General features: G+C 35.4%; 1 long non-coding RNA gene across 2 annotated transcripts in view; it reads left to right on the top strand.

Annotated features, from left to right (window-relative positions):
• The first annotated feature begins 1,073 nt into the window (after window positions 1-1,073).
• The window catches only part of LOC140326186 (uncharacterized), a 23,340-nt gene continuing 14,191 nt past the window's right edge, over window positions 1,074-10,222 (top strand). For both annotated transcript variants that reach the window (XR_011919799.1, XR_011919798.1), the window contains exon 1: window positions 1,074-1,186. This is a non-coding gene — a long non-coding RNA (uncharacterized lncRNA). The remainder of the gene's footprint in view (window positions 1,187-10,222) is intronic.

Genomic DNA, 10,222 nt, shown 5'->3' with positions numbered 1-10,222 from the left:
CCCAGGGTCCCACCTTAGATTTCTGTCATTAGAACAATTCTCACAACTAAAAAAAAATCAGAGGAAGGTAAAGAATCAGATTAGGGGAAACTATTGGAAAGGTTCAACATTCATTCTCTCTTCCACATAGAAAAGTAGAGTAATCTGAGGTGGCTGAATGAGAATCTGATGGCTCAGGTCAGCCATGACCTTCGTAATGGTATGTTTTAGTGTTTCTATATAACTCTTGAATGATAGATGTAAATTGAAAGTTAAAAGTAAATATTTAGTTGTCAAAACATTTATGAATTGTGGTGCATGTTTTGTTAGAGATGTATACCACATTTCTTAACATGTTAGGTAGTCAGTGGAAATATCTCTCCAATGCACAACATTTTTGGATATAAAGTTATTATTATCCAGTAGTTATTTTGTTCCTGAGATATTACGCAGTGCTTTACATAGTCATGTCACTAACTGTCCCTTAAAGGAGCTCACAATGTCCCTACCATAGGTATATGTCATGCCATGTCAAGTACAATGGCATAAAAAGTCATCTGGTCCTAAGAAGGTATCTAACCCCAAATGTAAAACAACAAAGATAACAAAATGGAGAAACCATGTGTGAAAAAGCACACCCCATGGTTTGGTAATTCATCTTCACATTAGTCAATTTTGTCCCACTCTTCTTTTCAATAGTGATTCAGTTCATCGAGTTTTGCAGGCATTTGTTTATGGAAAGCTCCCGTATGGTCTCAGCATTTTGAGTTGAGGTTCGGAGTTTGGCCCTGACTTATTAAAGCTCTCCAAGGCTGTAGAGAACTATGAACTATGAACGCCCCTGTATACCAAAGTAGTCTAAAGTCAAATTCAGACAGCTAATAATTGGCCCAAATTATGTTGCAACAGGACAATGATCACAAGCACACCACCAAATCTACACAGAATGTGGATGTGACTGAACAATTGTATCACATTGATTCTTTTCTTTTTTTCATGCATTCTGTGTATATTTGCTGGTGTGCTTGGGATCATTGTCCTGTTGCAACATAATTTGGGCCAAATATTAGCTGTCCTGAATTTGACTTTAGAATACTTTGGTATACAGAGGCATTCATAGTTGAATCAAGGACTGCAAGGTGCTCAGTTTTTGTGGCTGCAAAACAAGTCCAAATCATTATCCCTCCACCACTATGCTTGACTGTTGGTAAGTGGTGTTTGTTTTGATTCGCTCTATTTGGTTTTCTATAAACATGGCACTGTGCATTATGACCAAACATCCCCACTCTTATCTGTCCAAAGGACATTGTTTCAGAACTCTTGTGGTTTGTTCAGACGCAACTTTACAAACCTAAGCTGTATTGCCATGTTTTTTTCAGAGAGAAGAGGCTTTGTCCTGGCAGTCCTTCCAAACAAGCCATACTTGTTCTGTCTATTTTCCACTCCACAATCTTTCTTAGTGTAGAATAATATACTTTAAAATGAAATGGTCTGATAACCCTTCCCAAAATGATGGGCGGCAACAATTGCTTCTCATTGTTGATGTCTTTCCTCCTTGGCATTGTGTTAACACACCTGAATGCTCAAGAGCATGTGTTGTTGTTCATCTGAGGTTGTATTAACCTGATTTTAAACAATATTGCTGCAAGCGTTTGTGATTAATTTACAACCTGTTATGATATATTTAATAAACAATGCAAGTAATTTAAATACATTCATCTTACTTTATCTTAACTATCTCTGGGGAAGATCAATCCATACAATTCAAAATTCATGCACTTAAAAGATTCACAACCAGAGAATGTCTGGTATATAGCAGATTCACTGCTTTATAAATAGGCCTAGTTGATGTTTAGGTGAAAGTAAACTCCCTAATTTTATTTGGGAGAAACCCAGAATATAAATATTATATATATAACTAACAAAAAACAGTATAACCTACTTTTTCGATTAATGTCTTAACTGAAAACCTGTTTGTTTTTAAAATACTTTTTACAGAGACTTTAGAGGTTTTCTTTTTAAACCTTAGACTCTCCAGGATAGAAAACTGAGTAGGCTAACTCTCACTGGACTGTATATTTTTCATAATAAGTACATGAATGATATAAAACATTTTTTAAAATGTACTTGATTTTAACAGGGATAACACATTATTATTGTAAATGTAATCATAACACTTTAGTGGTTGCATTAAACTTTAATATATCATAGTGATAATAAAAGAATCCCTGCTTTACAAATCCTACAGTGCATATTGTACAATTTCAGGCCAGTGGTTATGTCTAGTTAATCAGTAATCCACCAGTGCTAGGGCTACTGTTTGTTGCACTGAGAGGTGCTGCTGCTCAGTAATCGACTTGTGTAGCTTCATTAGTTTAAGCCTGGGGGAAGGCCCACACCACTCTGAGAACATGGCATAATCTATGCAGGGTTTAATCCTGCCAGGGTGAACACAGCAGTCACTATTTACATTCTTATAGTAGTAAGCGGTCACTATGTATTTTCCTAAAATGGGGGAGGTTAAGAGTAACACAGAATATGGACACATATAGGTAACTCCTAGCAATGTTCTCCAGACTAGCCAGGATTTTCAGCTTCTCTGTCTCTCTTTAGTGTCCCCAGCTTTTTGAATGTGTGGTTGTGAGCACTGTTGTTTCTACTCAGCTATCATTGTTTCCTCTCATTTATCTCTTTCCTCCACCATCCCATGTTCAGCTGTTTCCTAGGGTGACTGCCTGCAAGCTTTTTATTTCCTCCTCTTGCCCTTTTCCATTTTCTAGGAGGCCACACAAGTTACATTGTTTATGCTAGCCTGGTCTCCACTAACAAATTTAGTGGCCTGCTCACAGGGTGTTGGGACTTTATAAAGGTGGTTCATAAACCAGAAAACACACACACAAGCTTTCATTTTGTCATGGTTGCCATCTGGTTATTAGCAGATAGATCAGTGTATCTTTACCTCTACAGACACTGTACATGTGCAGAGTTCCAGTAGGTTGGAGCCTGTGGTGGGGCAAATGGTATTACAATTGCAATTTGTAAAGCATAGCAGTAGCATTTGGGGACCCGAGAAAGTGTCTGCTTTCCGTACATGTCTGGTGTAGGGTACCAGGATACATTCTAACAAATTACTGCAAAATCTGCAAAACAAAAGAAGAATGAAATAGCCTTGCCAAAGAGCAGCTGGAAGGTTGATGCTACTGTGACTGACATTAGTGATTTGGAGCTGTTGTAGGGTTAGCCATCTGTCAGCCAGAAGATACAAAGGCTGTGCTAGAGGCACACAAAACAGAACACAGAGAATTTGACAGTCTTCTCTTAAGCTGCGTACACACTTCCAATTTTTATCGTTGGAAATGAACGACGAACGAACGACGAACGATCGATTGGGCAAAAATCGTTCGTAAAAAAAGTAACCAACGACGCCGACGAACGAGCATAGTCGTTGGAAATGAACGACCGGACCGGCGGATCGGATTGGATGACGATCGTTGACCATCTATCGTGTGTACGGTCGTTCATTGATCGTCCATGGTCTGAGCATGCGCGGTGAACGAACGTTCGCTCACTTCCTGTATCGTTCAAACGATCGCATCTATCGTGTGTACAATATCTGCGAACGATCGTGTCGTTATCTGTATGTACAGGATCGGTGCTATACGATCGTTCGCAGATATCGTGCAGGATCGTGCAGGATCGTTCGTCGTTCGTTTACCAACGATAATAATTGGAAGTGTGTACGTAGCTTTATTCTGAGACACTCTATGTGGTTGGTGGAAAATGATTTCCAACTGTTGGCCTGGGATTTGGCAACTAAGCAGTAAAAGTCTGAAAACTTTATCTTCTTTTTATATTGCTACTACTGCAAAGTGTTGCCGTAATAGCAATATAGCAGCCATATGTTGATGCTCTTGATGCAGTGCAAACTTGTAGTCACCGACGCGTTGTAAGTCTAACAGGTAAATCATGCTTTTGATAACTGAATATTAGAGATTTTTTTCTTTTGGTGTTGTGGTGGGTGAAAATAAAATCTGTTCATCTTCTGCCCACCTATTATTTTGAAATGCCAGATTCACAGAGATTTTTTATGGATCGTATAGGGGGCACACATGTTCACTGCCCCTATTTCCACATGTTTTTTTTTTTACTTATTTATATTTAAATTGGAAAAAAATACACTAAAACAAAACATTACACTAGATTTTACCACATCCTACAGCCATATTATAATGTAATTAATGTTATTTACATGTAATTTTTCATGCTACAACTGTCTCCCCAGCCCATTGCAATACAATAGGGTTTCAAGCAGTGGAATTTTTGAATGTGTGATATCTCTAGAAATGTTTTGGATTGACATAGGAAAAAACCTATTGTATTGTAAATGTGTATTGTCCCCTACACCTGAATGTTTTTTTTTTCACTTGAGAAATGCTCCTATAGGCCTAACCCCAAACCTCACCCCAGCAATTTTAGTGGTAGGGCTATGTTCAGTGACAACTAACATATAAAGTCAGTGGCAAACAATAGCCAGTATTTACAAAATGTCCATTACCCCGCAAAATAAAATTGATTCAATTTGACCTTAAAATGATTTCAGTTGAATTTTAACTAGTCAAATGTTCCACGCTCATCCTTATTAAGGATTGAGTATTCAAGGTTGTCAACAGTCCATAAATCAATGTTTTAGAATGTCTTAGAATCTTTTCATATGGCAAGATTTTTATGATTGACGTCAGCTGTATGCAGCCAGTCCACAGTCCACATCAGCACAGTGCAAATCATTGAAGTTTATTGTTCTCTTGTCCTCAAAAGCATCAAGTTTATCACTTCTTATCTGTTTTACCTGCTCTATGCCATCATATAAAGTACATATTATCCGCTTAGAAAAGCAATAAAATTAGGTTGAAAAAATAGTTAAAACACCCAAACACACCCACTGGTGGTACATGCATATTAAACTGAGAGTTTTGCTATACATGTTAGGTATTGTCACATATGCTGGAGTAAGAACCGTAACTGTCTCTGTAACTGTTTGTACTGTTTGTAAGCTCTTCGGGACAGGGTCCTCTTCTCCTGTGTCACTTTCTGTATCTGTCTGTCATTTGCAACCCCTATGTACAGCACTGCGTAATATGTTGGCGCTATATAAATCCTGTTTATTATTATTATTATTATTATTATTATTAATAATAATAATTACTGAATGGCCATCAATAATGGTTACCCCAACACTGAGGAACTCTTAAGGCCTTGTCTATTGACAAATGTGGGTATCTTTTTTTTGACATTCTAAAGGCCCACAAAAGTTTGCTTGTTCCCTCCCAATGTTTAAAAAACAAGGAATGAAAGTTTTTGCAATATATAGTCATTCAGTGTAAACTTAGCTCCTTGACAGGACATTTAGAGGTAGCAAGAAAGTAATTGTTGATGCTGCAAAGATGACTAAAATACAGCTTTTATTGGAGTGCCAAAAAGGTATTCTGGTTTGATTGTTGGATGAAACTTTAACATTTGCACATCATATAGGAGACCATCAATTAAACATTCAGGTGCTTTTCAATGGCTCCTTTTTTGTTCCAACATTTCAAAAACTTACTGAATTTCCTTTCACATTGTTGAACGTGTTTACATTTTCTAATATTAAAAAAAAAATGTTTTAACCTAAGTTATTTCTTTTCATGTAACAAAGTTTTTATTTTTATATGTACAGTTGTATTTTTTCTGAATTTGTAATCATTGTAGATAAACTAGTCATTAACGTAAATAAGCTTTCTCACATTAGGGCAGTACTGAAATCAACCATACAAGATATAGTTATCAGTAAGAGATATGGAAAGTATCCAAATACTTAAAGGTCATACTAGCCAAACACAAACATTCCTACAACTCCCAAACACACCATTTCAGTATGAATGAGTGCTATAACTTGCACAATAACTTATATAGAGAACACAAACACAACATGGCGTAGTATAGCATGGGGTCAGCTTCAGTATTTACCTAATTCAACTAACTAAAACCAGAAGAATAATCTTGCTGTTTTAAACCAGGCACAAAACCAGATGGTGTCCCATCTTTATTGCAGCAGGACACTCTAGTCTCTCCAAGCAGAATCCAATACTCCCTGCAGGCTTGTAGTGTGCTAACATTTGAGGTAGAAAGGGGTAGTCAAATGTTCACAACATCATTTCCTCATTCGAAGATAGGACAGCAAAATCAGCTGAATAGCACATCATCACTATACCAGTGATGAAAGTAGCATGTACTTAGGTGTCTATCTCCATGGGCTCTGTCACAATGCAATGAAGGTCATTGCCCTATGTTAAAAAGCTGCTGCAGATATGACTCTTATCAGTCAAGAGGGTGCTGAACACCCTAAGTAGAGTGTAAAAACAGGAAATACAGCGAAACTTTGTAATTCTACTATATAAAACAATTCAAACATTAAATGTAACTATTGATTAGTGGCAATAATCAACAGAAAAAATAGGAAAAATAAAAGAGAATAATGATAAAATACAAAATAAGCAAAACATTTTACAAGCAAAAGCTAGTATAAAACACAAATGAAAGCTACAATACTTGACTAGATAAAAATAGGAATATAAACATCTTATATATGAAATAAAATAAATATTTTGGTGAATAAACGCATAGAAAAAGTGTAGAAAAAATAAATAATATAAGTAAAAAGGGTGCGTACATCTCAATTGGCATGTTTCTTGTCCAATAATGTATTGGTCTTTATTAAAGAAATATAATTCAGAAAGGGTTTCCAGGAATTAATTACAAGAACACTGTCAGTAACTCACTTAATAGAAAAATACATTAGTTAAAAATTTGAAAAGCTCTATTAAATGAGACTTGATATTAAATATAAAGAAGGAAGAGCATTTTAATTCAATAAGATAATCTAATCTTACTTCCCTATGATTTGGATTTAACTAATTAAATTATTATCTAATAAAAGATCAGGAATCACCAGTAAATTTCTTAGTCAATAATAACAAAAAAACTTGTACAGCCTGAGGATCTATTCATTTTAAGCAAAAGAATAATATACCAGCAATCTTAGACCAAGTATATTTAGTTTCTTTACAAAACCAATTACTGAATCTTTGAACATTTATTACTATAGTAGGAAACATTTTAAAGCATCATTAAGCCTTGTATTAGCAATCACACATTCACATAAAACATTGAGAGTATTCCTAAAAGATTAATATTCAACTGTCTTCAGGTTTTAAAGATCAAGCTTTCTTGTATGCCTTAAAAAAATAGCATTCACCACTTGAATATTTTAGTCACTTCTAGAAGGGCATATTCTTTGCACTCCTTGCAATCCAATACTGAGTCTCTGTTTAGAAAAAAAAATCTCTGGTAGAGTAAAGCTGCGTACACACTTCCAATTTTTATCGTTGGAAGTGAACGACGAACGATCGATTGGGCAAAAATCGTTCGTAAAAAAGTAACCAACGACGCCGACGAACGAGGATAGTCGTTGGAAATGAACGACCGGACCGGCGGATCGGATTGGACAACGATCGTTGACCATCTATCGTGTGTACGGTCGTTCATTGATCGTCCATGGTCTGAGCATGCGCGGTGAACGAACGTTCACTCACTTCCTGTGGTGCACGTCACTTCCTGTATTGTTCAAACGATCGCATCTATTGTGTGTACAATATCTTTGAACGATCGTGTCATTATCTGTATGTACAGGATCGGTGCTATACGATCGTTCGCAGATATCGTGCAGGATCGTTCGTCGTTCGTTTACCAACGATAATAATTGGAAGTGTGTACGTAGCTTAACTGATATTATTGTCAAGTTGAGTAGAGTTAATACTTTCAGGAATGTCAATAATTACAAAAAAAAAAAAAAACTCACAGAAGTCTTCTAATTTTGAGTCTCCATTTTCCTTTGCTTTTTATTCCAGGAAATATTTGCTCAACCTCAGTCTAAATCTATTTACTCATAAATTTAAAAATCCTTATTAAAATTTTAAATCCTTATTGACGCTATAGAATGTAAGGTTTTACAGCCTTTTATGATATTTTTTACATTAAGTCTTTAGCATTGACGCTAAATGACACTTCCAAGAAATGTGCTTGCAGAAAACTTGGTAACAGGAGTATAAAAGTATTACTGAAATGTCACTGAATATATGTGGATTCAGTGACAGCAATTGGAAGATTTAAAAGTTAGGAGCAGAGAGTTAATTTAAAAGAGCTCTCTTAATTAAGCAACATAATATTTAATTTCTTCAATTGAGTACATAATTGATTCATCTTCAATTAAATAGATCAGTGTTCTCAACCAAAGTTCTGTGGAACCGAACCCTAGGGTTCCGTCAGAGGTTACTAGAGGTTTTTTGAGCTATGAGCAATTTGCAACTCTCAGGTCACTCTAACTGACTACAGTGTACTTCTTGGATACTTTTTGTGTTATGATATTTATATTAGATGATATGCTAAAGTTGATACCTTTTCAGATAAAAAATCAAACAGAGAATAATACATAAAATACCTCTATTTAGTTGTAATTATATTTGTAATATCATCAAAAAATATTATTTTAGAGAAAATTAAATAGCGTATACCTAGCATAGTAATGTCTTGCAGTTAGAACAAGCCAGAAAAGCAAACAGCAAGGTGAGGTTACAGCAGCTTCTTTTATTGCAAACTTATATATTTTCCAGAATCTGACAGATACTATAAAATAGACAGCAAACTTATTTCTCTTACTAACAAAACATTAGTTCTCTGGAAGTAAAGCATTCTCAAAAAGTGAATAAAAGTTAGTTGCATTATAAATCACAGCAACCCCAGTACTTCATGTATGACGCAGCAGATCTGAAGCTCAGAAGTAAAGAGTAACCATTCACCTATAAAGATCATTTAGTGACATAGATAGCCAGATGCCCCCCCCCCATTTACTAGAATTTAGTGAACTGGTGAACTTCGATGTTACCTATACCACATAACCAACAAAGGTAGTAAAATACTTAAATAGACTACCTAAGTATTCTTGGATATTAGATGGTAGTGGGATGTGACCACTGTAAAAAGGTGATGATATCTCAAGAGAAAAGATAGATGAATGAAGAAAATGATGGCGGTTTTGGAGTGATTGCTGAACCAAGGAGGTATTAGCTTAAAAAGTATGATGAATACACAAACAACAGATAGGCATTGTAGTTGCATTGCTTGACTTTCTGAACTAAAGTTGGTATTTGCTTAACCTAGTTCTCAGGGCATTAGGGACTCTCATAAATAAATAAAAGGTATGTATATATGAAGCACTGATTGCCACTTCATAAATCAAGCTCCATCTTTGAATACAAAAAGTGGTATATATTGGGAATATTAGGAATATTAGGACCCCAATATAATATGAATATATTGGGTCAGAAAACCTGCCTTCATGTTATGAAGAATACCTGTACAGCTGACATAGTCATGACACCATTTTTGGTGACAAAGTAGCTTCTACATGAAGTACACTGAGTGGTCTCTCTAGGTCAGGAGAGTCTGTTTCTAGTGAAAATAAAGAGAAGTACCTAAAAAAAAAGAGTAAACATCAATATATCACGTTAAATATACCATATACAGTGTTTGCAAATGTAACCCACAAAATACTTTATCTGCCCAAATACCAAACCCTGTATACAAACTGTCTCTATTTTAGCTGCTGCTGTCCATACAACTTAGTTTACTTTAGGGTATACCTTACTTTGGCTAATGTTTAGATAATCTAAAACATATGGAGGGCAACTGGTAAAGAGCACCACCTGCTTTGTACGTTTACATACAATACAAAAGTATTGCTGGATAATATTTAAAATGCTGACTAATACTTGGTTACGTGTCTTTTACTACCCATGAAAAACACAATGTTTACCCTTGTGTAGAAACAGTGACAGGATTTTTTCACTGTTAGCTTTGTTCCAGGACTTTACTGTGAGATAGTTTATCTTTTCAGCATGGTCATTTTTTATTTGAAGCCATTGCTTATTGCCTTTATTCTTTTTTTTCTCAAATAATCTAAAAACAATTTACAAATTAGATGTTAATACAAAAAAAATTTAAGGAATTTTAAAAATGTTCCCTGATACCTGTATTTTTTAGTATTAGAAGTCCAGTGGTGGTAGGTTTTAGTTTAAGGTACTTGGACTTGGGAATCAAATAATACGTAAATAATGTAGCAGTATGGAGTATGGTGGTAGGTTTTAGTTTA

The sequence above is a fragment of the Pyxicephalus adspersus genome, chromosome 3 (genome assembly GCF_032062135.1).
Source record: "Pyxicephalus adspersus chromosome 3, UCB_Pads_2.0, whole genome shotgun sequence".
Taxonomy (NCBI): Eukaryota; Metazoa; Chordata; class Amphibia; order Anura; family Pyxicephalidae; genus Pyxicephalus; species Pyxicephalus adspersus.
The sequence above is the reverse complement of the archived record's forward strand: the minus strand, read 5'-3'. Positions and strand labels throughout refer to the sequence as shown.